This window comes from Loxodonta africana, unplaced genomic scaffold (genome assembly GCF_030014295.1).
Source record: "Loxodonta africana isolate mLoxAfr1 unplaced genomic scaffold, mLoxAfr1.hap2 scaffold_165, whole genome shotgun sequence".
Classification (NCBI taxonomy): Eukaryota; Metazoa; Chordata; class Mammalia; order Proboscidea; family Elephantidae; genus Loxodonta; species Loxodonta africana.
Genome location: NW_026974913.1, coordinates 371,799 through 399,772, shown reverse-complemented (window position 1 = coordinate 399,772; position 27,974 = coordinate 371,799). Strand labels below are relative to the sequence as shown.

The window sequence follows — 27,974 nt, the reverse complement described above, 5'->3', positions numbered from 1 at the left end:
GCTTTCGCTCCCCCGTCACTCAGGTCAACTCCTTAGTTCTGTGTTTGATGGTCAGGGTTTGTAGATTGTCCTTTATGTAATCAGTTCACTTGTTTTTTCGAGTCTTTGTTTCAAGAAGTATAAGCGGAATCTTCTACCTAGTCAGCCATCTTGGTCCTGCCCCCGTGTCTGCCTCTTTATGTGATTTGATATTGACTGTTGTCTCTGAGCAATCTATAAGTTATTGTATTAGTTTATTTTATGCTTGCTTTTTGTATCCTAGCTTCTTGCTTTGTTTAGTTTTGGTATTCCCAAATAAGCTGCTTGAGTGTGCTAGGTTGATTATTTTCACCTTTGAAGCTCTAATGTACTATCACCAGATGGCTAGCACTGTTACCAGGTATATGAGCCTAGGAGTTCATTTACTTTTCTTGTATGCATTCAACTCAGGTGCCCAGGTAGTTGGTCATAAAGTGTGTGGTACAGGCTCTGTCCTACCGTCTTAGAGGGGCAGGGGTTATTGGTGTAGGCAGAAGTATCTGGCTGCAGTAGGGGGTCAGGCTCTGATCAAGGCAGGGGTCTGACAGCTGTCCTCTGAGTGTCTGTGAGGAAAGTGCATCCCTGTTCTGTAGAGCACACGGGTGGGTTCTGCAGAAGGGCGATGGGTACCCAATGCTTTTGGTTGTAAGTTCTGGGAGGTACTACTTACCCTTGGAGCCCTGTCACAGGAGGCTAGGTATTGTGGGTGGAGCCACCAGTCCTTAGGCCCCTGATGTGGGTAGGTGAAGACGCCGTTTAATAGGCAAAGCAGTGTCAAACATCAAACACCCATCTTTCCACCGTTCAGCTGAAACAGTTGCAGTCTGGCGACAAGGGCCTATTCTCCTGAAATGGGCCCACACAGGTCCATGCTGGGGTGAAAGGTATTCAAAGCCCATGGACTGTTTGTGCCTGAACAAGAGCTGCTTCTGTCCTGAGCTCCCCAGCTTAATTGAGCTGGCAGATTATCTTTCCCCCAGTTGTGAACTTATACCTTCTTCAAGGATGGAAAAATGGCTCAGAGTGGTACCAGGGCCTATCTCAGGCCCAGGGAAGTTGACAGCCACTGAAGCCGGCTTGGGGGCTGGGGGCGTGGTAAAATAAACACAAGTAATTAGCTTTTGCTGAGAGTGCCGTTCTTCTCTTGTTCTGGAGGTGTGAGTAGTCTGTGCAACTTGCTGTCCTTCCCTGAGCTAAACGCCTCTGGAACACTACTGCCAGCCCCGCTGCAGTCGCTCCAGGGAACGGTGCCTGAGGGTTCCTGGCTGTTCAGGTCCAGTAACTCCTCTCCACTTCTGAATAGTCTCTCCCTCCCCCTGCCGCTGAGTCCATTTTCTAACTTTACCTTTGATGTTCAGGGCTCCTAGCTTGTCATAAATATAATCGCTTCACTTGTTTTTTCTGGTCTTTTTTGTAAGAGGGATCACTGGTGGCGTCTCAATACTCAAAACTTCATCATTTCTTCCTTTCACTTTAGCTACTCGACATTCAAGAGCAACGTTCAGAGTCTCTTCCGACATCCGTTTTGGTCTTTTCTTTCTTTCCTGTCTTTTAAAGGATCTCTTGCTTTCCTCATGTGTGATGTCCTTGATGTCATTCCACAACTCGTCTGGTCTTCAGTCGTTAGTGTTCAACACGTAAAATGTGTTCTTGAGGTGGTCTCTAAATACAGGTGAGATATACTCAAGGTCATATTTTGGCCCCTTTTGACTTATTCTAATTTTCTTCCGTTTCAACTTGAACTCCCATATGAGCAATTGACAGTCTGTTTCACAATCGATCCCTGGCCTTGTTCTGACTGATGATATGAGTTTTCCCATCTTCTCTTTCCACAGATGTAGTCAGTTTGATTCCTGTGTATTCCATCTGGTAAAGTCCACGTGTATAGCTGCCGTTTATGTTGGTGAAAAAAAATATTTGCAGTGGATGAGTCACTGGTCTTGCAAAATTCTTTCATGAGATTTCTGGCGTCATTTATTTCAGCGATGCTGTATTTTCCAACTACTTTTCCTTCTTTGTTTCCAACTTTAACATTCTAATGACCAGTAATTATCAATGCATCTTGATTGCATCTTTGATCAATTTCAGGCTGCAGAAGTTGTTTAAAATCTTCAATTTCTTTATCTTTGGCATTAGTGGTTGGTGCATACATTTGAATAGTCATATAAACTAGTCTTCCCTTGTAAGTGTATGGATTTTAGCCTATCAGTGACAACATTGTACTTCAGGCTAGATCTTGAAATGTTCTCTTTGATGATATGTAACGTCATTCTTTTGACTCTGGTGGAATATCCATGTTTGTAAGACTGCTCACAGACTGTTTTACCAGAGAGTTTTCTGGTACTGCAACATCTACCACTAATCTCTGTGATCCCTTTGAATTGGCAAAATAAGAATAGTGCTATAGATTTCTTCCAAATACAGAAAACATAAGTATGAAATGTTCTTGCTGTTGATTATATTCTTTACCAATCTGTTTGTATGGATTTTTGGTACTTCACTTGAAAAATGAGTCCAAGGTACTGTGATGTGATTGTTTACTTTGTGTGGCCTTTCTAGCCATGGTCTTATAACATCCACCCTGGTGCTTGGGCAGGACTGTGTGATAGGGTAATTGTGGCTCACCAAGAGGATTGTTTATTTTGCCTTCAAAGAGAACCAGTTCCAGAGCAAAGAGGGAGGATTCAACTCCCATCAAGGAAGAACAGCCAAGAGCCGAGCGTATATTATGGACCTGAGATCCCTGCACTGAGAAGCTCCTAGAAGCAGGAGACTGAGATAGAGAGAGGAAGCTGTAACCCTGAAGATGGTAAGATGCCATGGCAGGAGAGACCGAGCAACAGGGACCTGGCTATAGGAGATGATGGCCCAGGGAGAAGGAAAGCTGAGTGCCTTTGAGAGAGGCCGGCCCAAGGCCAGGCAGAGGCACACCTATTGAGCACAGGAGGGAAGAGGCTGTCCTGATAGAAAAACTGTGTTCTGAGTGTCTTTGAGCCTGAGCTATAACTGTTACTTCCCTAATAAACCCATAATCGTGAATATGGACTATGAGTTCTGTGTGGCCATTGCAATGAGTTATTGAACCCGGCAGAGAAGTAGGAGTGCTGTGTGAGGGACAGTTGGTGTCAGAGTAGTGAAGATGGTGGAGAGAAATACTATCTCTCTATGCCAATGCCTTCAATGCAGCTTCGATTCCTTCCTTTTATACCATCAGTTCTTGATCTTATGCTACCTATTGAAATGGTTGAAAATTATCCAGTTCTACTGCAGTGGCTGTATTAATATCAGACAAATTATACTTCAGAAAAAGGAGTATTATTGGGAATAAGTAGGGACATAACATAATAAAGGTTCAATTCTCCAAAAAGATACAACACTCCTAAATGTGTACGTGTCTAACAACAGCGCTCCAAAATACAAAAACTAATAAATCTGAAAGGGGAAATGGACAAATACGCATTTATAACTGGTATCAGTACTTTTCTATCAATAATTAATAGAGCCCTGCTAGTTGAAGTCCAAAGCATCTGTATGAACCACTCATGGATGTCTATGTGTGTGTGTATGTATGTGTGTGTATGTGTGTATGTATGTATATAGTATAAAGAGAAGTAATACAGAAATAAACATAGATACATGTTGTAGTCCTTGGGAGGTACAAACGGTTAATGCATTCAGCTGCTAACCAAAATGTTGGAGGTTTGAGTCCACCCAGAGGCACTTTGGAAGAAAGGCTTGGTGATCTACTTTTGAAAAATTAGCCATTGAACTGACACACTTGTGTGTCAGTACTACTCTGACACACATGAGGGGAGGGGTCACCATGAGTCACATCAGCTTAACAGCAATCGAATGATTTTTTTATGCATTCTGCCAATGTTTGTCTTTTAATTGGTATCTTAGGCTGGGTTCTCTAGAGAAACAAAACCAGTGAGGTGTATATATATATATTTATATATAAATAGCTTTATATCAAGAAAATGGCTCACGAGGCTGTAGAGGCTGGTAAGTCTCAAGTCCATGGGTCAGGCTTGTGGCTTCTCCTGACTCACATAGATGCAGGGACTGCAGAACTGAAGATCTGCAGGTCATACAACAGGTCTGTGGCTCACAGGCTGCAAAGGCTGACAGATCTCAAGATCGGCAGGTAAGCTGGCAGGCTGCGGCTCACAGACTGCGGAGGCTGGTGAATCCCCAAATTGGAAGGTAAGCTGAGAGTTCAAGTCCCAAAAACTTGAGATCAGATGAAGAGGAGCCAGCTGCAGGATTCAGAGTGAGCAAAAGCTCAAGAGCCTTGCCAGAAAGTCCACCTATATTGGATGCAGTCCACACCTCCGAGGAAACTCCCTTAGATCTGATTGGCTACTCACAGCAGATCCCATCATGGAGGTAATCACATTATATCACATCTCATCATGGAAATGATTGCATCGTTATTCGACTGCTAAACTACATCATAACTGCCAAAGCACTGAGAATCATGGTCCAACAAAGTTGACACACAACTTTAATGATCCCAATTGTGAATTTAATCTATTTAAATTTAAAGCAATTAATGATAAGGAAGGACTTATGTCTTCTACTTTGTAGTAGGTCATATATGTATTTTGTTTCTCATTTTCTTCACTACCGTCCACTTTTGTGTTTGACTGATTTTTTTCAAGTGTACAATTTTGATCCTCTCCTTATTTCCTTTCCTTATATTTTTTAACTTCTTAGTGGTGACCATGAGGATTACAATTAATATCTTATGTTTATAACAATCTTCTTTTAATGAATACAAATTTAGCTTCAACAGTATACAACATTCTGCTTTTATTCAGCTCAGTTACCTCCCCTACTTACGTTGCTGTTACAAAAATTGCATCTTTATACATTGTGTGTCCATTAAGAGAGATGTGTAAGTATTTTTATGCATTTGTGCTTTAAATCATATATGAAAAAAAGAGTCGTGATATAAAAATATTACTGACTTTGTTTTATCTAAGTAGTTACCTTTACGGAGTCTTCGTTTCTTTTTATGGCTTCAAGTTACTGTCTAGTGTCCTTCCGTGCCAGCCAGGATGATTCCCTGTAGCATTTCTCATAAGGCAGTTCTGCTGCTAACATACTCCCTCAGGTTTTGTGTATCTGGGCATGTCTTAATTTCACCTTCATTTTTGAAAGATAGTTTTGCTAGATATTGACATCTTGGTTCATAGTTTTGTTTCTGTATTTTTTTTCCAGTACCTTAAATACATCATCCGACTATTTTCTTGTCTCAATGGTTTCTGATGAAAAATCAACAGTTAAACTTGTTGAGACTCTCTTGTACATTAGGGGTCACTTATCTGTTGCTGCTTTCAAGTTTCTGTCTTCGTCTTTTGACATTTTGATTATGTCTGTCTGTGGATATCTATGTATTTACTGTCCTTTGAGTTTATTGAGCTTCTTGGATATCTAGATGACATTTGGGAAACTTCCAGTCATTACGTTTTTAAATATTCTTTCTGTCCTTTCATCTTTCTTTCCTTTCTGGGACTCCCTTAATGAGTATATTGGTATGCTTGATGTTGTCCCGCAGGTCCCTTAGGCTCTATTCATTTTCTTCATTCTTTTTCCTTTATGCTCCTCAGTTAGAACAATTTCAGTTGTGCTTTTTCAAGCTTACATTTTCCTGCTTTCTTGCTCAAATCTGCTGTTGAGCTCCTCTAATGAAATTTTATTTCAGCTATTCTACTTTTCAGCTCTATAATTTCTATTTGGTTCTTTTGTATAATATTTCTTTATTAATGTTTTCTACTTGTTCATACATTCTTCTCTTGGTTTCCTTTTTTTGTGTGTGTGTCTATGGTTTGTTTAGCTCTTTGAGGAAATTTAAGACAGTTGGTTTAAAATCTTTGTCTAGTAATCCCAATATCTGTGTTTCCTTAGGGATGCTTTCTGTTCATTTCTCTTCTTTCTTTCTTCTTAACAAATGAACCATCCTTTTCTTTTTTCTTTTTATGACTTAGAATAGTGTGTTGCAAACTGGATATCTTAGATATTATAATGTGACTCTGGAAATAAGATTCCCTCCTGTCATTAGGGTTTGCTTTTTTTTTTTTTTTTAATTGTTGAGGGCCAGTCATCCATTTGCTTAGTGATGTTTCCAAACTATTTCTGCAAAGATTGTATGTCTTCTCATGTGTGGACACTGAAGTTCTGTTCTGTTATCTCAGCAGTCAGTTCATGACCTGACAGTGCTTTCTTTAAATGCTTGTAGCCAAAAAGAAAAAGTAACATTATCCCAGTCTTTGCAGATTGGCTCTGAACTGGCACGTTCTTTCAATGCTAAGCAAGAGTGCCTAAAACTCTGCCCTAGCCTTCACTTCCTGCCCCCATGGAGCCCAAAGATCAGCCAGAGATGCAAGCCTAAAGCTTTGTCAGGATCTTTATGAGCATGTCTTCATCCTTAGGCAAGAACATTGCACTTCAGATTCCTCAGTATATATGGTAGCCCTTCAAAGCCCTTAAACCACCAACCATTGTCCTCTCAGCCCTTTTTCCAAGCTTTTGGATGTCTCTGCTGTTTTCTCTGTCCTTCATCCTTTGACCCTGGAGGTAGGACCAATTCTTTTTAGCTTCGTACTTCTGAGTTTCCATCACATCATACATTTTTTCTTGTGTGCTGTTGAGTCAATTCTGACTCATAGTGAATATAGGATGGAGTAGAACTTCTCCAAAGGGTTTCTAAGGCTGTAATCTTTATGGAAGGGAACGGTCATATCTTTCTCCTGTGGAGTAGTTGGTGGATCAAATCAAACCGTTTAACAGCTGAGTGCTTAACCACTGCACTACTGGGGCTCCTTTTGACATCATGCATCATAATAGATTTTTAACACACCCCTCAGAAACATAGAAGTCCATAAATTATCAAGGATACAGAAGATTTAACATGTAAAAAAATACCAAATTGCTATATGTGTATTTGTGTGTATTATCTAACCATGAAAGAATATACATTCATCTCATGCACATACATAACATAGTGTGTATAAAAATTAGCTGTATACTGTGTTATAAAGCAAGTCTCAACAAATTTCAAGAGTCTGTAATAATATAGAGGATACTATGTAAGTACACCATAATTAAAAAAAAAAAAACCATCTTAGAAAATGAAAATACAAAATCTCCATTTTTTTTTATGTAAGTACACCATAATTAAAAAAAAAAAAAAAACCATCTTAGAAAATGAAAATACAAAATCTCCATGTGCTTGGATATTTTAAAATACTATGAGTCAAAAAAGACATCATAATGAAAATTAGAATACATTTTGAAGTAAACAATTATGGAGATAGTGCATACAAAAATTTGTGCAGTACAGACAATATAATATAGGAAACTTATAGCCTTAAAAATATAATTGGAAAGAACAAATCTTGAAAAATAAGTGAGTTAAACATCCATTCAAAATGTTGGGAAAAAACCAGAAACAAACATTCATAGGAATTTTTGTTTCTATTAATGATTGAATACATGCAACAGATGATCAACAAAGACTAAAGTTGATTCTTAGAAAATGCTAGTAAAATTGACAAACTTTAGGCAAGATTGATCAAGTGAAAAAGAATGAAGATATAAAAAACGAATATCAGGAATTAGAAAGAAAATGACTACAGATCTTGCAGAACATAAAGATAATGTGAGAATGTTATGAACCGTATTAGCCAATAAATTTGCAAATTTAGGTAAAGTAGGCAAACGTATCATACCATGTAAGTTAATAACAACGATTCAGGAAGAAACAGGAAGCAAAAGTAATTCCACAACTGTTAATACAATTGAATTAGAGCTCAAACTATTCTCAAAAAGAAAACTTCATATCAGATGGCTTTTCCTGCAAATTCTGCCAAATATTCAAGAAATATTTCACAAATTCTTCAATATAAAAGGAAATATATACCCAAACTCATTTTATAAAGCTTGTAGAATGAATATTGATACCAAAACCTGACAAGAGCAGCAGAAGATGGGAAAATTACAGGCCAATGTCACTGATGAACATAGATGCAAAATATAAAAATAAATAGGCAAAACAAATCCAGCAATACTCTAAAGAAGAATATATTATGACCAAGTTGGGTCTATCCCAAGAATTCAAGGTTAGTTTAACATTCAAAAATGAATCAGTATAATTTGCCATATGTACAGGAAAAATAAATGTGATTATATTAGTAGGTGTAATAAAATAAGTATTTGATAACCTTCAGCATCCACTCATGTTTTTTAAAAGAACATCTAGCATGCCATGAGACCAGAAGAACCAGAAGGTTCCCAGCTGCTGTCGCTGAACATTTTGATCAAAGAGTCCATAGAAAAGCCCTGATCAAAAGGGGGAAAATGCAGAACAGAATTTCAAATGAACCCTAGACTTTTTGGAGCCACTGAGGGTGAATGAACTCCTGAAACTATTGCCGTGAGATAATCTTTAAACATTACACCAAAAGCATTCCCTTGAATCATCTTAAAACCGAAGTATGAAAAAGAAAAAACCAAACTGTTGCTGTTGATTCCAACTCAGAGACTCTGTAAGACAGAATAGCACTGCCCCATAGAGTTTCAAAGGTGCAGGTGGTGGATTCAAACTGCTCTTCTTTTGCTTGGCTACCGTATCACTTAACCACTGTGCCATGAGGGCTCCAGAACATTAGCTTACTTAACCAATAAAAATGGTCTACCTTGAGCATATGCTCTTTTAAGAACTGTCTACATGGCATCAGATTGACAACAGCTACTGAAAAGATTAGATAGGAACCTTAAGGAGCAGTGGGTTTATGTTAATGACAGAGGAACAACTCAGAAAAGGAGGGTAAGAATGGTTGCACAACTTCAAGAATGTAGCCAGTGTTATTAAATTGTACAGGTAGAAACTGTTGAGTTGGTGTATGTTTTGCTGCATATATTCTCAACCAGAAAAAATACAGGTAATAATTAACAAAAAATGTCAAGGAGAGCTAAATATTTTGAAAATAAGACAGAGTTGCGTGTGAGGGAATGAGTGGGGTGAGCTGTTTTAGATTAATAGTAAAGGCTTATGGGAGCAGGATATTTGAGGAGATAACTGACCTATATCAAAGGAGAGAATAGGTTTATGAAGTTCTGAAGGGAGGGATATTGCCAATAAAGGAAAGAGTTGTTTCTGAGGCCCTTAAATAACCAAGTGTTTTGGCACATTTGAGGAAGCTCAGGAAATAAGTCATGGCTAGTGTGGAGTGAACCGAGGGAAGACTGTTAGGAAATGAGGTTAGTATGGTGAGCAAGCCCCGCATCATGAAAGACCATGGGAAGGATTTGGGAATTTTTCCTAATTGCTATGAGAAGCCACTGAAATGATGCTGTTATGTAGATTGTAAGAGGGAAGATCGGTGCATGGAGTCCAGTTTTAACCAAGAGATGATGGTGGATGTAAGGTGGAGGTAGTGAGAAGTGGATAGAGTCAGGATTTATGTTAAGGTAGTGCCAAGAGTCCAGAATATGTCAATGGATTGGATGCAAGATTTGAATAAAGGAGAGAAATGAAGGATGATTTCTAGGTTTTTGTCCTGAACAACCCAGAGGATAGTGAGAACATTTGCTGAGATAAGGAAGACTGGGAGGTAGATAAGACACTTGGACGAAGAATTTTATTTGAACCACATTAAGTTTGAGATGCCTAGTAGACATTCCAGTGGAGATGTGAGGTCAGCCATTGGTGAAGGAACAGGGCAGAGTATGTAAATGAGGGTATCCTAGGGCTCAGGTGGAATTGACTGCCATGAATTGGCTCAGATAACCTAGACAGTGAGAAGTGATGAGTGATGTTACTTAAACAGGGCATGGAAATCAATGAAAAAGGTGTGGGAGTGGCAGGGAAGCTAAGGTAGAGAAGTTTCTCTCTCCCTAAACCTGATTAGCTGGATTTGAAGACATCATAAGTTCGTGTATGAGAAATATCCAGCAAATTACCAGTTGATTTAATAAATTGATAACAAAGTCCACCTTTCAGCCAAAGATTGAAAAGCAAACAAACCAATTGTCATCCAGTGAATTCTAACTCTTATCAACCCTATAGGACTGAGTAGAACTACCCCATAGGGTTTCTAAGGAGCAGCTGGTGAATTCAAACAGCAGACCTTTTGGTTAGCAGCTTAGCTCTTACCCACTGCACCACCAGGACTCAGACCAAGAATAACACATGTGAGGAACTTACTCCTTAGTTCAATCAAGTATGTAGAAATTGAAATTTGTAATTTTGGAGATTCCTCTCTTTTTTTTTCGAAATGGGGGCATTGAGATGGAGGATTTTCCTATGCCCACCATCCTAAGGGATTTAATTAACCCATAGTTGAGACATTGTAAACATCTCAAGAAATTATTACCTTTGAGAAATTTGAGGGTGAGTAGGCATATCACCTGGCTCCTCTTAAACTCCTTATAAAAACCTGACTTGAAGACTCACCTGCCTTTTTGAATAAGTGCCAGCTTGAATAGGCAGGGTTCAGGGAATTGCCAACCAAAGGTATGGTTTCTCCAGAGGCCTCCAAGGGATGTAAAAGAAGAGTGGAGCCAGACCCCGTGCTTGGGACACACCCTTGGTAGGAAATATTTGAGTGTGTGTGTGGTGGGAGTGCACTGGGTGTGGGAGAGTGGGGTGGGTGGGTAATAGGGAAATGCCTGTTTTGTTTTTTTTTTTTTTTTAAGAAACAGTTTTTTACTTTTTTTTTTTTTTTTTTTTAATTACAATGAACAGTTCAGTGGAGACACATTCCTTATCTGCAGGGGCTAGTGGAAGTGCTGATAGCTGAGAATGTAGCCTGCTCCCCAAGTGCCAGTTGGCATTTTGGAGAGAAAACTTGATGTTTGGAGCACTGACTGGCCCTGCCTTTTCTAAATAATTAAGGGTGGTGGGGTGGTGGTAAGAGAAAGAGGATGGTCTATGAACACTGACGCTGGAAAATTAACCCGAGTGTGTGGGTTGTGGATAACAGGAAAAGAACATCACCCGCAAATGACAGCAGTGCCTTTATTTATTTGTTTATGCTTCTTTTTAGTTCTGAGTTGTTTTTAAGCCATAAATTAATGGGGCCACCATGAATTTTCAGAGAATGAGTTTTACAAAAATCTAAGTGTTTTAAATATTGCCAGGATTTACTTATATACACTGTATATGAGAAAAGTCCTTCCAGTTATAGGGAGGAGAAAGAAAGTATATTCAGGAATTAAATTTTCACAGTTCTCTGAATTCTTATATTTCTCCTGTTGTCCATTTTTCTTTTTTTGTCCTTCATCCACCCCTTCCACCTTGACCCACTGTCTTCATCATCTAGTGCTGCCATAACAGAAATACCATGAGTGGATGGCTTTAACCGAGAGAAATTTAATACCTCACATTAAAGTAGGCTAATAGCCCAAATTCAAGGCATTAGCTCTAGGGGAAAGCTTTCTCTCTCTTTCGGCTCTGGAAGAAGGTCCTTGTCCTTAGCCTTCCCATGGTCAAGGAGCTTCTCAGGTGCAGGGACCTTGGGTCCAGAGGACATGCTCTGCTCCTGGTGCTGCTTTCTTGATAGTCTGAGGCCCCCAACTCTCTGCTTGCTTCCCTTTCGTTTTATCTCTGGAGAGATAAAAGGTGGTGCAGGCCACACCCCAGGGAAAGGTGACCTGAGTGAGGGTGGTGTTACAATCAATCCCACCCTAATCCTCTTAAAGTAAAATTACAATCACAAAATGGAGGACAACTACACAATAGTGGGAATCATGGCCTAACCAAGTTGAGACACACATTTTTTAGGGTCATAATTCAATCCATGACACCCACCAAACCAAACTTGTCACCATCAAGTTGATTCCAACTCATAGAGACCCTAGTTGATTCGAACTCATAGAGACCCTATAGCATAGAATAGAACTATTCCATAGAGTTTCCAAGGACTAGTTGGTGGATTCGAACTGCTGACCTTTTGGTTAGCAGCTGAGCTCTTAACCACTATGCCACCAGGGCTCCTCTTGATCCACAGTCCACCCTAATTCACCACTGTGTTAGAAACTAAGGTTTTGCTACTCTGAAATAAGAACCTTTTACTATACTTTTGTGTTAGTGGTTGCTTTTGGTACGTCTTTAAGCACTGAACAGTTACCTCACACCCGGTAAAAACCCATTGCCACTGAGTCTATTCCAACTCATAGCGGCCCTATAGGGCAGAGCAGAACTGTGCCATAGACTTTCCAAGGAGTGCCTGGTGGATTTGAACTGATGACCTTTTGGTTAGCAGCCATAGCTCTTAAACAGTACACCACCAGTGTGGGAGGGGTTTAATTGATAACATGATGTCTGGGCTCCAAGGGAGATGGAATGGATGTGCAGGAGAAGGGCATGCAGAGTCTGCCTGTATAGTCCCCAGAACTCTGTTCAAGATCATAACACACCTCAGTAATCACTTGAATCTAAACATACAACTTTAACAGTTGATGTAAATGACTTTACACATGAATTTTGGAACTCAACTCTTTCTCAATGGAAGTTCCTTCAACCTAGCCGTTTGTTTGTATTCCCTTAATAATTATGAAAGCTAACAATTATTGTGTTCATTCTGTGTGTAAGGCCTTTTTCTAAGTGCCTTGTGTGTTTTCTTTAACCTGCGTAACAACCTTTTGAATAAGACCCATTTTAGAAATGGGAAACTGAGGCAGTGAGAGGTAAAGTAACGTGCCCAGATCACCCAGCTGATAAATTGAGTTAGGATTTAAACCCAGGCAGTTTGTTTCAGAATTTGCTTATGTAATCACTGTACATGACAGCAGTGAGCCCTAGTGGCTCTGTGGTTAAAGAACTTGGCTGCTAACTGAAAGGTCAGTGGTTCGAACCCACCAGCCTCTCTGTAGGAGACAGATGTGGCAGTCTGCTTCAGTGAAAACCCTATGGGGCAGTTTTACTCTGTCCTTTGGGGTCACTGTGAGTTAGAATCGACTTGATGACAGTGGGTTTTGGCACATAATACTAATGTGCAGTGTATTCTGTATGCCGTGTATATGTTCAGAAACTAATTTTCCGAACATTTATGCCATATATAGATTACCAATCCAGTTGCCATTGAGTAGATTTTCACTCATGACGACCCCGTGAGTTTTCAGAGTAGGACTGCCCTCCATACGGTTTTCAATAGCTGTGACTATTTGGAGGTAGATTGCCAGGCCTTTCTTCCAAGGCAACTCTGAGTGTATTTAAACTGCCAACCTTTCAGTTAGTAGCTGAGCACTTAACTCTTTGTGCCACCTAATACATATATATACTAGGAGGTTTTCCTCCTTATTTGTACTTTAACGTTTTTTAGACTCTTACGAATACTTGTTCCTGGCAGTGAACTGGATGCTAAAGAACAGAATAGGCACATGTAACCCTCTCTCACCTTCTCCCTCCCCTCTTTCACAGAGATGAAATAAAAAGGAATTAATGAAGACAGATCATTGGATTAGGGCCCATACTCAGGGCTCTAACAGCATGGGGGGTTTCTCCTGTCACTTCAGTTCTTGTTCAGGAATTGGTACCTGCTTTTTGTGAATCACAAAGACCAGTGCTGTATATCAAGCCATTTAGATTTGGGGTATGGAGCAGTGATTTAAAAAAATTAAATTTTATTTTCAGAGATTTTTTCTAATAATTGTTTACATTTATTTATTTATTTTTAAAGTTAGACCCTGCTTTATTTTAGAGAGGAACAAACTTTCAAAGTTTTTAAGCAAACATTGGTCAGGGCTGGGCTTTTTTTTTATATTAACTTTTATTGAGCTTCAAGTGAACGTTTACAAATGAAGTCAGTCTGTCACATATAAGTTTGTATACACCTTACTCCGTACTCCCACTTGCTCTCCCCCTAATGAGTCAGCCCTTCCAGTCTCTCCTTTCGTGACAATTTTGCCAGCTTCCAACTCTCTCTATCCTCCCATCCCCCCTCCAGGAATTGGCACCTCCTTTTTGTGAATCACAAAGACCAGTGCTTTATATCAAGCCATTTAGATCTGGGGTATGGAGCAGTGATTTAAAAAAATTAAATTTTATTTTCAGAGATTTTTTCTATTAATTGTTTACATTTATTTTAATTGTATATTCTAAAACCCCTACAAAAAGGCATGAAATAATTGTTTAAATTTTAATTCATATGGGTCAAAATGTATGTTAAACTACCTATCGTCACCTTCACAGTCGTCGTTATGTTTGAGCCAATTGTTGTGGCCACTTGTTACCAAGTATGACCTGCTTCTCCAGGGACTGATCTCTCCTGACAACATGTCCAAAATATGTGAGATGAAGCCTCGCCATTCTTGCTTCTAAGGAATATTCTGGCTGTACTTCTTTCAAGACAGATTTGTTCATTCTTTTGGCAGTCCATGGTATATTCAATATTCTTTGCAAACACCGTAATTCAATGCCTTCAATTTTTCTGTGGTCTTCCTTATTCATTGCCCACCTTTCGTATGCGTATGAGGCGACTGAAAGCACCATGGCTTGAGTCAGGCGCACATTAGTTTTCAAGGTGACATCTGTACTTTTGAACACTTTAAGAGGCCTCTGGCAGCAGATTTGCCCAATGCAATGTGTCGTTTGATTTCTTGACTGCTGCTTCCGTGGGTGTTTATTGTGGATCCAAGTAAAAATGAAGCCCTTAGTGACGTGAACATTTTCTCCGTTTATCATGATGTTGCTTATTGGTCCAGTTGTTAGGCTGTTAGTCTGTAGTCTTTGATCTTCAGCAGTAAATGCTTTAAGGCCTCTTCACTTTCAGCAAGCAAGATTGTATCATCTGCATATCTCAGGTTATTAATGAGTCTTGCTCCAATCCTGATGCCTTATTCTTCTTCAGACCAGCTTCTCAGATTATTTGCTCAGCATACAGGTTGAATACATATGGTGAAAGGATACAACGGTGATGCACACCTTTCTTGACTTTAAACCATGCTGTATTCCTTGTTCTGTTTAGATGACTGCCTCTTGTTCTATGTACAGGTTTCTCATAAAAACAGTTAAGTGTCCTGGAAATCTCATTCTTCCCCATGTTATCCATAATTTGTTATGAGCTGGAGTAGGTCTCAGAAATAATGTACCATTTCTTCCAGTTGGTTGTGCATGGCTGCCTACTTCCCTAGGTGGTAGCAGCTAAGGCCTGTCTCAGAAACACTCTCCTCCCCACTTAGCATGAGTTTTCACACTGGTCCATCTTCTTTCCCTTGTGTGTCTCCTGCCCTCCTCAGTGGCTGGGGAAAATGATAGTAGTCCACTGATGAGATTTATTCTTTTATTATACTTTATTTTATTATTTGTTTTTATAACATAGTTCTGTTAAAATCAAGGGTAATAAAAATGTTTGTATGATGGAAGTGGATAATCCCACCCACTGTGTCCATCTAAAGTTTCATGAGAAAACTGTGCCCACAACAGAGGGCTCCCACTCCTCTGGCTCACTGTATTTTCTCCTTGTTTATTTGCTCTTCCCTCTTTCCTGATGGATGCATGGAACCACTGAGCTTCAGGACTCCACAATTCTGCTTTTCATACCAGTGTTACTGTAATCTTGGGTTCATGGGCTGCCTTGCCACAGATTTACTCATTCTGTTTCTGTTAATTATTTCATTACTTAAAAATCTCTCATGAATTTTTCCAGAAGTACATTCTATTCCTCAAAAACTTGGAAGCAATGGGAAAGTATGCAAAAAAAAAAAAAAAAAAAAACAAGAAAACATACGTAATGCATAGAATAAATTATTAACGTTCCGATATGTCTATTTTCTTGCTTATATTGGCATGTATGTGTATTAGAGTCTCTGGTTGATGCAAATGGTTAATATCTTGAGCTGCTGACAGAAAGTTGGAGTTCAGGTCCACCCAGAATTGCTGTGAAAGAGAGGTCTGGCAGCCTACTTCCGAAAACTCAGCCATTGGAACCCCTATGGGGTACAGTTCTACTCTGGCACACTGGTGTCATCATGAATCAGAACTGACTCAGTGGCAACTGGTTTTATGTGTGTATTAGCACACACATTTATGTATATTAACACAGATATTACATCCTGATATTTTCATTCAACATTAGTCTTTTCATGGTAATTTTTTTTTGTTTTTTTTTAATGAGGGCATTAAATTACTTTGTAATATTCTGTGTGCATGTAGTATATGGTTTTTAGCGATTTGACTATAGTTGCAATAATGTGCATGTTTCTAGTAATCTTCAACCTATACTTACCTCTTTTTAACATACATCTCTGCCATTAAATCTCTTTGTTTAAGTGTTGTTTAACACTCATTACGCCTAAGGGATGGTCTCAGAAGCAGCCCTGATCAATTTTTCTCCCTCTTACTCATGAAGCCCCTTAATGTATTTCAAGGTATCAACTACGAAGGATTTTACGTACTTATCCTTTGTTTATTTTTCATTCAGTCAGTATATTCCATGGGCCAGAAGTAGTCTATGTTATGCAGATACAGTGGTGAAAGGTACACACTGTCCCTGTCGTCATGAAGGGGACAACCCAGTGCAGGTGGGAGGAGCACTGGGGAAATGCAGCTGAGAGAAAGGACAGACAACCCTCCAGGAACCACACTGGACTTCAGAGAGGCTTGTTGGCTGCTGTTCACCTGGCAGGCTTCTAGATACCAGAGTACCCTTGGGCTTGGTGCCTGCTCCTCTCTCTATTGACACCCTCCCTCTAGGATGCCTCAGTGAGTTTACTGCTGTCTATTTGTAGCTATGGACCTGAGGTTTATACCTCCATCCATTCAAACTCCTCCTGGGTCCAGACTCATATATTCAAATGTCAGCCTAACTCTCTGTATTGACCTCTTTATGCATTATAATGATACATTCCTCATATGGCCATCATGAAAAGCAAACATGAAAGGAAAAGCACAGGAGTGCCTGGCACCAGTGTAGGTACTCAATGAGCATTAGCTGTTGGTATTATTCTTGACATCTCCGTGTGTGGTGAAGTTTTATTACCGGACATCTCCATGTGGATATCTAACAGCTGCACCATGTTATCTAGGCTATGAAACAATTCTTGGTTCCAACCACCATTCCGTTCTTATCGATGAATTTCTCAGGACTTCGGTGATGGGAGTGTGTGTTTTTCCACACAATGGACATGATTAGGAATGGTAGGCCAGGTCCTGCACAATAAATTGCTCCAACATTCCTATGGGTGACCATTGAGACAAGTTTCAGCCACTGAATGTAGCAAAGAATTGGAACTACTCTCAGCTGTTCATGTGAGTACTCTCAATCCAGAATATCTGGTAAATCAACTGTTAGGGATTGAATTGTGTCCCTCCAAAATGTATGTGGAAATCCTAACCCCTGTACCTGTAATTCTGACCTTGTTTGGAAATAAGGGGCCTGCTTTTATTATGTGAATGAGGTCATACCAATGTAGGGTGGGTCCTAAGCCTAACTCTTCTTAGTTATAAAAGGAGCAGAATACACACAGACACAAACAGGTGAAAAGGAAGACAGACAAAGAAGACAGATGCTTCTAGAAGGCCAGGAACACAAATGATTGCTGGCATCTACTAGAAGCTGAGGTAGACAAGGAAGGACCTCCCACTACAGCCATGCCCTGAATTCGAACTACTACCTGCTAAACTGTGAGAAAATAAATTTCTGTCCTTTAAAAGCCATCCAGTTGTGTTATTTTTTGTTATGGAGGGACTAGGTAACTAACACACATACCCGTGCTTGTAAGTTCAGCCCAGTGCAGAATAATTTTCTTCCCTCCTTGGTCTAGCCCACCCGAACCTCCTCTTTCCCTATCAGTGTCCTTTGCTTTCACCTAAGAGCTATGACAGAGTCCGCTTGATGCTGACGCATTGAAATTTCAATTTATTTTTTATTTATGATTACTATTAATTCCAATATTTTCTACAGTTTTCAATGGAGACAGTCCTATAATCTATGAATAGCAGTTATACTTTTTTTGTACTAGCTTACACTTCCAGTGTTAAATGTTTAATAAAAATAATGATAGAAGCATCCTTATTTTATTTTTTATTAATTTTAAAGAGAATGTCCCACCCGTCACCATGAACTATCATGCTAGTTGTAGTTTTCCACGTTCGGGAACTCCTTTTCTGTTCCATGTTTGCACCTAGTCCTTATCTGTGCGTGTGATTGGATTTTATCAACCTGCTTTGCCCCCATCTCTTGAGGTGAGCATATGTCTTCTCTTCTTTCACCTATGCATGTGGTGAATGAAATTACTAAATCTTTAATGTTCACTCAAATTTGTATGCCTACAATAAACCGCCTTGATCATGGCATGTTACGTGGTTTACCCTTTGCTGGATTTCCTTTGCTGGCATCTTATGTAGGGTTTTGCATCTCAGTTACTGAGTGTGCTTGTCCTCTAACTCTTCTTCTACCTTCCTTCTCTAATTTGTTATCATTTTTAAACTAGCCATAAGGATCAAGTTAGGGGAGTGTCTCATGGTTTTCTAATCTCTGTTGACTGCGTACAAGATTAAAATGACTGTTTCTTGCATGTTTGCTGGAACCTGACTGGAAACGATCTAGGTCTGCCATTTTCTTTGTAGGGAGATCTTGAACTACTGACCCATTTTATTTAGTGGTTAAAGGCCTCTTCTGGTGCTAATTTACTTGTAAAAAATTCTGATGCATGTTCTAGATTGCTCGAATCTCATCTTTAAATATTGATTATCAGGGCTTGTAGCCTCATGCAAGCCAATTAATCAATCCCAGATTTCCCCAAAGTCAGGCTCTGCAACTATTCCCGGTACCAAATTCCCTCATCTAAGACTTATTTGCAAAGAAAGATACAACAGTATGCTATCTACGCGGTTGTGTATCCGCAGCCTTCTTGAGTCCATAACGTGAGGTTACAGTCTTCTAATACTTTTTTTGTAATTGTTCTCTTTCTTTTTTTTTTTTTTTTCCTTTTTTCACTGCCAATACCGCCCCCCACCCCAGTCTAGTAGTTTTAAAGTTGTGCGTTTCAGGTTCAAGTCTGTAATCCAGCTGGGATTCTGTGTGTGCTGCATGTGTGCATCAAAAGAACACGCTTCTAGAAGCAGAAAGCAGGCAGTGCGACTGTTCGGTGGTTGGCGGGGCGGGGGGAGGGGAGCTGCTGCCCAGAGAGGGCGCCCGAGGGAGGCAGGAGATGCCGGGCTGCCCACCGCAAGCCCGCAGACTCCAAGGAGGCGGAACCTGCGTGCACCATGAGCCTTTTGAGACAGGCCCAAGCCCGCCCAGCCGGGTGCTAACCTCGCACCCGCCAGGCTTGCGGGTTCCCCCAGGACTAGGGGAAGCCTGAGGCCAAGGAGGACAAGACCTAGGGTCTGGACCTGGGAACTGGTTCTGCCATGTGTAATCGCAGCACTTATGCTGGGAAGGAGGGCAGGAAGCATATCGCAATGTGCGTCCGGACGATGACCCAGAAGGGCAGGAGTTGTAGTCACCCACGGACTCTGCGTCTGCATATGGACGCCCCCAGGGTGCAATTCCAGGAGCAGAAGGCAAAGCCACAGAGGCCACAGTGCACCTCGCTGATGCTCCCCAGGGGCATTTCCCTAAATTTGGGGAACAGTCCCTCCTCTGGGCTAGGGACTTTGTTTCCTCCATTGTCATCACTGACTGTGAGCAGACTCTTGTCTAGGCAGACTAACGAGGAGTTATCAAAATGAGCTCCAAACTCCGGATTTGAGTTAAGGATCATAAATTAACACAGAGAAATACGACTTTAGCAATAAGTGCCTGCTTGAAGCCCAAGTTGCCTGAAAACACGGAATTTCAGTCTTTCAGCTCCTCTGCTAATCTAGGGACTAAGAACAGGATCTCACTGGAGCTCAAAGATGTGGGGCACTGGGAATACTCTGGGTCTGTCTGCTCATGGCTGATTGCCTGATTCCCAGTTTTATTATACAGCTTAAATACAGACCAGAAGAGGAGTTTGGGGCTTGACACCTGACATCTTAACACCAGTTCCTGTTTCTTGAGGAAGGAAGAGGTAAAATAAATCAGCGTTTGCTGTTTCCTTCTCCATCCCCGGAAGTCCTGATGAAGACCCTCTCAGGTAAGGATTGACAGGGAGTGGCTTGGTTTACTATTCAACTTTGTCCTTCAGTAACTTTGTTTATGTCCTGCATGTAAACTGTTGTGCATTGAGAAGCATTCTAATTCTTGTGCAGAAGGACTAGACCTCCTGCAGAATGACTATATTGTGCCTCCCTCGGGCACCCCTGTCTGCGCAGCACCCCCCAACGCCAACTGCCCAACCGCCTCTCTCCTGGCATTCTGCTTCTAGAAGCATGTTCTTTTGATGCAGAGATGCAGCACACACAGAATCCCAGCTGGATTACAGACTTGAACCTGAAGACCTTATGCAGAATGACAATTTATGAACCACTAAGCTCAGTACTAAAGCAGGTACTTACCCCTCAGAGAAGGCCCTGGGGGAGGTTGACACCTGCATTCCCCAGCGCTCCTGCTGCTCTAGAAGTGCCTGAAATGCCTCTCTGGGAAAGGCCTTCAGAGTAGTAGGCTCATGGCCCACGTGGGAATTCAGGCCTATTTTTCTGTTAGAACATCTCATTTCGCTCTGAAAATATTATTATCCAGTTTATCCACCAGGCATGAGTACAGACATCTCATATTTTCAAAATTAACCCCATTCTCTAATACTAATGTGCCACCAAGAGTATATTCCAAAGTTTTTCCAATAGGCTAGAAAGTCTTTGCAAAGAGGGGAGTCCTGCGCCATGTTGTGCAGTGACAACAGGGTTGGCATAATATGTTTACCGAGATACCTACCACTTTTTTTAATTTTTTATTGTGCTTCATTTGAAACTTTACAGAGCAAATTACTTTCTTGTTCAACCATTTATACACAATTGTTTTGTGACATTGGTTGCAATATTCATGATGTGTCAATATTGTCCTCTCCTATGCTCCAGTTCCCCGTTTCCATCCGCCATGATTCCTGTTCCGTCCTGCCCTCTTTTCAGTGCTTTTGGGCTGGTTTTGTACTTTTGGTCTCATACACATGATTGAACTAAGAAACACTTTCTTCACGTGTGTTGTTGTTTGTTTTATAGACCTGTCTAATCTTTGGTGGAGGGCGAACTTCCGAAGATACTTTCCACTTTGTTGCTTTCCATAATTCCTGAAATTCCAAGCCTGCCACCTGAAGAACTTCCTTTAGTGTTTCATTTAGAGCAAGTCTGGTGGCGATGAATTCTCTTAAGCGTCTTTCACCTGAGAATGTCAATATTTTTCCTTTACTCATGAAGGAAATAACAGCCTATAGAACACCGGGTTAATGTTTCTTTTCTTTCAGTGTTGAAAAAATGTTGTTTTCACAGCCTTTTCGCCTCCATGGCTTCTGATGATGAATACAGAGTCATTCCAATTGTTTCTCCTGTGTGAGATGACTTGTTTTCTCTCTAGCTTCTTTGAAGATATTTTCTTGGTCCTTGTTATTCCACAATTGACAATGAGGCATTTGGGCATAAAATTATGTGAGTTTAACTTGTTGGAGTTTGCATAGCTTCTTGAATCTGTAAGTTTGTGTCTTTCAACAAATTGGGAAAGTGTTGAGCCAGTATTTCTTCAGATACTTTTTTCTACACCACATATTTTTTCTACACCGTATGGAATTCCAATAAATAAATGTTAGATATTTTTGAATTTTTTTGAGGCTCTGTTCATTTTTTTTCAATATTTGTTCTCTGTTTTCAGATTGGATATTTTCAATTGAACTGTTTTCATCTCATTGATCCTTTTGTCTGTCAACAGCATTCCACTGTAGAGCTGATCAAGTGAATTTTTTATCCTATTTTTCTGTTTTTCCTGTCTAAAATTTTCATTTGTGAATGGTTTCTATGTATTTTTCTATTTTTCTAAGTTGTGCCTGTTACTTCTTTGAGCATGGTTAAAGTAGCTTTTTAAAGTTTTTGTCTGTGATTCCAAGACTGTGTCTTACTTCAATCTTACAGAAAATGTCGATGTTGTTTGTTTTAGGAATCACTTGACCCAGTTATGTTCAGGCTGCAGGTTCTTTCCCAACTTCTGTGTGCTGTGGCTCAGATGTCAGTTCAGATTTTGAAGACTTTGCAGTGATATTTGGATGTAATCTATGGGAGTGTCACTCAGTCTGGGACCTTGTTGGTGTTCTAACCCATAATGCAGTTCTCAAAGGATTGATCTACTTCTTAGGGTCAGAGCAAAGCATATGCAACTGTGGGAGTGGGGAGGGGTATGAAAAACAACTTTATGGTATCCCCCTCTTGAGCCGCCTGGTCTCTGTCTCTCTGAGGCTCTCTGATGTCTGAGCAGCTACCTTCCTGGTCCACTGGCAAGAATGTTGGGGCTTTAATCTCTTCATTCTGCTGCACAATTAAGTGACTGGGTCTGCGTATGAGGCCAAATAATGGTAAGATGGAGAAAATGTAACAGAGATTCCTGTACATTATTTGGTCCTTATATACTTAGGTCAGAGAGAAGGCACACTGTTTCGGGTGATACTTTGAAACAGGTATGGAGAAAAAGGCATTAACAGGTCGATAGCTGCATACTAGGTGTTACGGATTAAATTCTGTCTTCCCAAAATGTATATATCAGCTTGACTAGGCCATGCTTCTCAGTATTGTGCGATTATCCACCATTTTGTCAGCTGGTGTGATTTTCCAATGTATTGTAAATCATACCTCTATGATGTTAATGATCGAGGATTTGAAGCAGTTATGTTAAGGAGGCAGGGCTCAGTCTACAAGATTAAGTTGTGTTTTAAGTCAATCTCTTTTAAGATATAAAAGAGAAAAGAGCAGAGAGACAGGGGGACCTCAGTAGCACCAAGAAAGAAGTGTCAGGAGCAGTGCATCCTTTGGACCTAGGATCCCTGTGCTGAGAACCTTCTTGTCCAGGGGAAGATTGGTGACAAAGACCTTCTCGTAGGAGTGACAGAGAGAAAAAGCCTTCCCCTGGAGTTGGCACCCTGAATTTGGACTTATAGCCTCCTAGACTGTGAGGGAATAATTTTCTTTGTTAAAGTCATCCATTTGTGGTATTTCTGTTACAGGAGCACTAGATATCTAAGACGCTAGGTACCAGGAGATGTACATTTCCCAGCTCTTTCGCTCCCAGGGACACTATGACTAAGTAGCCAATGCCATAAATCCATGCGAGCAGACTGTTCTGATTACTGCTTTGACTCTACTGTCTGTTATGGTAACCACACCCACCTTGTCTTTGTTGATTGAGTGCCACCACTTGGATGCTACCACCATGGGGTCCAGTCAACTGCATTGTAGTCAGGTGTCTTAATTCAGTTAGGGCAGTTCTCACTGTGGACTCTTACTTACATAAAATAGCAACCACAGAAGTCTTCAATAATGCTGGGGCTTGCTTCCCAAATTTGTACCTCACTGCTATGGTAAAAAGAGAGCCCTCTGGGCACTCCGTGTGTGGGTCTGTGGGTCCAGCCTAATAAATCCATTCTAACATTCCAATTTCCCTCAGCCTTTGGATACCTTCTCCTACAGTATACAATGGCAGATCTGCCATTTCCACTTGATTTATTTTAGGCCACCACTTAATCCATGCTTCAGTAAACCAGCCAAATAAACTATGAGATCCTTTTCTAACCTCTCAAGCTGAAACACTGAATGAAGAATCTATGCTTCCTGGGCCTATATCAATAAACTCAGACTAATCCACCTTTATGTTGCTTGCACCGTTATCCCACACCCAAAATAGCCATTCCCACACATATTCACCAGGTTTCTGTATGTATATATTAGAAAAATCAAGCAGTTCTTTTGGAGTTTAGCATAGCTTATCCTGGGTCACACTTCATAGCTCACCTTTTGGGGCTTGTTGGGACTGAAGTCTAGGTATAGGTCTAGAAGCAAAAATGGGCAGAGGCAGTGGGATGTTCAGCCGTGTCTTATAAGGCATCTGCCTAAGGTGATGCCCCAGGCAATGCCCCAGACACCACCCCAGGAGACAACTCAAACAAGACACTTCAGGCACAGCTGGGGTAATCTCATCAGATGGAGGTGGAAGGGATAATTGTTTTACTGGGAAGGGTGGCTTAGCCGGCAAAGTTAGAGAATCTCTTTAGATGGGAGTAAGAGGTCTGGTTCTGTTAGGAAGAGCGATTCAACAGAAATTGGAGGTTCATTGTCCCCCGCTTCCTGACTATCTGCCCATATGTCCTCATCCCAAGTTTCAGGATCCCATTTCTTCCCAATCAGTGCCCTTACTTTAACTTCAGAAACCATTTGAGTGAGGTTGGATATTCAACTGGTGCTTTAATTCAGTCACTCTTATGATAAGAATCTGAGTTTATTTTTGGCAGCATTAGCCTTGTTAGTATAAGAAATATGGTTTTCTTTCTGGGCACAAGTGGCAGCTTTCAGATCTTGTATGTGGTGCTTGAGCTTTGAGTCCATTTCTTTCATTCACCAGTGTGGCTAGCAAAAGCAGGACCAACCAAGCAGCTTCCTTATTATTCTTATTCTGACAAAATTATAGAAAAGTATCAAATATGTAATCAGGCAGAGCCTTGTCTCTCACAAATATTTGATCCAGTTGTAGTAGTATTTTGCGTATTTCTATTGTCACCTCCCACCATGGATTAGCAATAGCCTATTTACTACTGGAGACAGTCATCAGTGCCTTTAAGATTAGCCAGACTTGAGAATCAATTCAGAAAACTCATCCTTAAGATTTGGTTCCTCTGGAACCACTGTAGGTACCAAATGTCTTAGCCTGGGATCTCTAGAGATGCAAAACTGGTGAACAGAATATATATATACACATATATATATATAAAAAAAGAGTGTGTGTATATATACGTGTGTGTATGTGTGTGTATATATATATATATACATATAAAAAAATTTTTTTTTTTTATATGGAAACCCTAGTCGCATAATGGTTAATAGCTATAGCTGCTAACCAAAAGGTTAGCATTTCGAATCCACCAGGCGCTCCTTGGGAACTCTGTGGGGCAGTTCTGCTCTGTCCTGTAGGGTCACTATGAGTTGGAACCGACTCGACGGCAATGGGTACACACACACACACACACACCCACCCACCCATATATGCTTACATATGTTAGTTGTGGCTGTTAGAGGCCATCGATCCTGTGTAAAACAGAATGAAACACTGCCTGATCCTGAACCATCCTCACAATCATTGCTATGTTTGAGCCCATTCTTGCAGCCATTGTGTCAGTTCATGTTGTTGAGCGCCTTCCTCTTTTTTTCTGACCCTCAGCTTTTCCAAGCATGATGAGCCTTTCCTGGGACAGGTCCCTCCTGAAAATATGTCCAAGGCACGTGAGACGAAGTCTCGCCATCCTTGCTTCTAAGGTGCATTCTTGGTGTACTTCTTCCCAGATGGATTTGTTTATTCTTCTGGCAGTCCATGGTATATTCAGTATTCTTTGCCAACACCATATTTTAAATGAATCAGTTCTTTGGTTTTCCGTATTCATTGTCTAACTTGCTCAAGCATGTGAGGTGGTAGAAAATATCATGGCTTTGCTCAGGCACACCTTAGTCCTCAAAGTGACATCTTTCCTTCACAACACTTTAAGGAGGTCTTTTGCAATAGATTTGCCCAATGCAATACATTGTTTGAATTCTTGACTGCTGCTTCTGTGGGCATTGATTATGGATTCAAGTTAAATGAAATGCTTGATGACTTCAGTATTTTCTCTATCATGGTGTTGCTTACTGGTCCAGTTGTGAGAATTTTTGTTTTCTTTATGTTGAGGTGTAATCCACACTGAAGGCTGTAGTGGTTGCTCTTCATCAGTAACTGCTTCAAGTCCTCTTTACTTTCAGCAAGCAAGGTCGTATCAGCTGCATATCATAGGTTGTTAGTGAATCTTTCTCCAAAACTGATGCCATGTTCTTCTTCTTACAGACCAGCTTCTCAGATTATTTGCTCAGCATACAGATTGAGTAAGTATGGTGAAAGGATACCACCATGACACATAACTTTCTGATTTTAAACCACACGGTATCCCCTTGCCCTACTCAAATGACTGCCTCTTGGTCTACATAGATATTCCGCATGACTACAGTTAAGTGTTCTGGAATTCCCATTCTTTGGTAAGCTATCCATAATTTGTCATGAGCCACACAGTTGAGTGTGCTTGTATAGTAAACAAAAATAGGTAAACATCTTAGTGATAGTCTCTACTTTCAGCCAAGATCCATCAGACATCAGAAATGATATCCCATGTTCCATGTCTTCCTCTGAATCCAGCTTGAATTTTTGGTAGTTTCCTGTCTGTGTACTGCTGCAACTGTTTTTAAATTAAATTCAGCAAAATTTTTCTTGCATGTAATGTTAATGACATTGCTCGATAATTTCCGCATTGCGTTGGACCACCTCTCTTTGGAATGGGCACACATATAGATCTCTTTCAGTCATTTGGTCAGGTAGCTGTCTTCCAAATATATTGGAATAGACAAGTGAGCACCTCCAGCACTGCGTCCCTGTGTTGAAACATCTCATTTGGTACGCCATCAATTCCTGGAGCCATGTTTTTTGCCAATGCCTTCAGTGCAGCTTGGAGTTCTTCCTTCAGTACCATCAGCTCTTGATCCTATGCTACCTCCTGATATGGTTGAACGTCGACCAATTGTTTTTGGTGTATTGAGTCTTTGTATTCCTTCCATCTACTTTTGATGTTTCCTCTGTTGTTCGATATTTTGCCCATAGAATCCTTCAGTATTGCGCCTAGAGGCTTGAATATTTCCTTCAGTTCTTTCAGCTTGAGAAATGCCAGGTGTTTTCTTCCCTTTTGGTTTTCTAACTCCAGATCTGTTCACATTATATTATCATACTTTGTCTTCTCCAGCTTCCCTTTCAGGTATTCTGTTGAGCTCTTTTACTTTATTTTTCCTTCCATTCTCTTTAGGTACTGTACATTCAAGAGCAAGATTCAGAGTCTCTTGTGACATCCTCTTTGGTCTTTGCTTTCTTTCCTGTCTTTCTAATGACTTTTTGTTTTTTTCATATATGATGTCCTTGCTATCATCCCACAACTAATCTGGTCTTCGATCATTAGTGTGCAGTGCATCAAATCTATTCTTGAGATGGTCTCTAAATTCAGGTTTGATATACTCAAGGGCATACTTTGACTCATGGACTTGTTTTAATTTTCTTCAGCTTCAACTTGAACGTGAATATGAGCAACTGATCATCTGTTCTGCAGTCAGCCCCTGCCCTGATTCTGACTCATGATATTGACCAAGTGAAGAGTGATTCAGAGAAAAACATGGATAGAGTGTGACCTAATTTCCATAAAAACAAACAAATGAATGTACTTACACGTGTCCCGGCAAAAAGAAGTGTGTAAAAGGGTACATATGTATCTTTGGACACTGGACACTTCAGGGGAGCAGGTATAATATACTTATGTGGGGATGGCTCTTATTATAACTTCTATATACAAATCTCTATTGTTAAATGTGTTATAAGAATGTAAAAGCTTTTAAAGTTTAATAACATCATACGTGTATGTGTGTGTATTTGAAACTTTTTTTCTTTTGACTATTTTATATATGTGTTTTTTAGTTATCTAGTTTTTTTTTTAGTGTGGCTATAGCAGAGATACCAAAAGTGGATGGCTTTAACAAACAGAAACTTATTCTCTCACAGTTTAAGAAGCAACAAGTTTGAAGTCAGGGCACCAGGTCTAGGAGAAAGCTCTCTCTCTTTGTGGCTCTGGGGGAAGGTCCTTGTCATCTATCTTCCCCTGGCCTAGGAAATTCTCAGCGCGTGGACACTGGGTCAAAAAGACGTGCTCCACTCCAGGCACTTCTTCCTTGGTGGTATGAGGTCCCTCTCATTTCCGCTCACTCTTCTCTTTGTATCTCAAAAGAGACTGACTCAAGACTCACCCTAATCCTGTAGATTGTGTCCTCCCTCATTAAC

The 27,974-nt window shown here is 40.4% G+C and overlaps 1 long non-coding RNA gene across 1 annotated transcript; it reads left to right on the top strand.

Annotated features, from left to right (window-relative positions):
• Positions 1-2,701: 2,701 nt before the first annotated feature.
• LOC135229213 (uncharacterized) lies at positions 2,702-27,352 on the top strand. Its single transcript, XR_010319997.1, has 3 exons — positions 2,702-2,827; positions 19,944-20,444; positions 27,207-27,352. It is a non-coding gene; the product is annotated as an uncharacterized LOC135229213 (long non-coding RNA).
• The last annotated feature ends 622 nt before the right edge of the window (positions 27,353-27,974 follow it).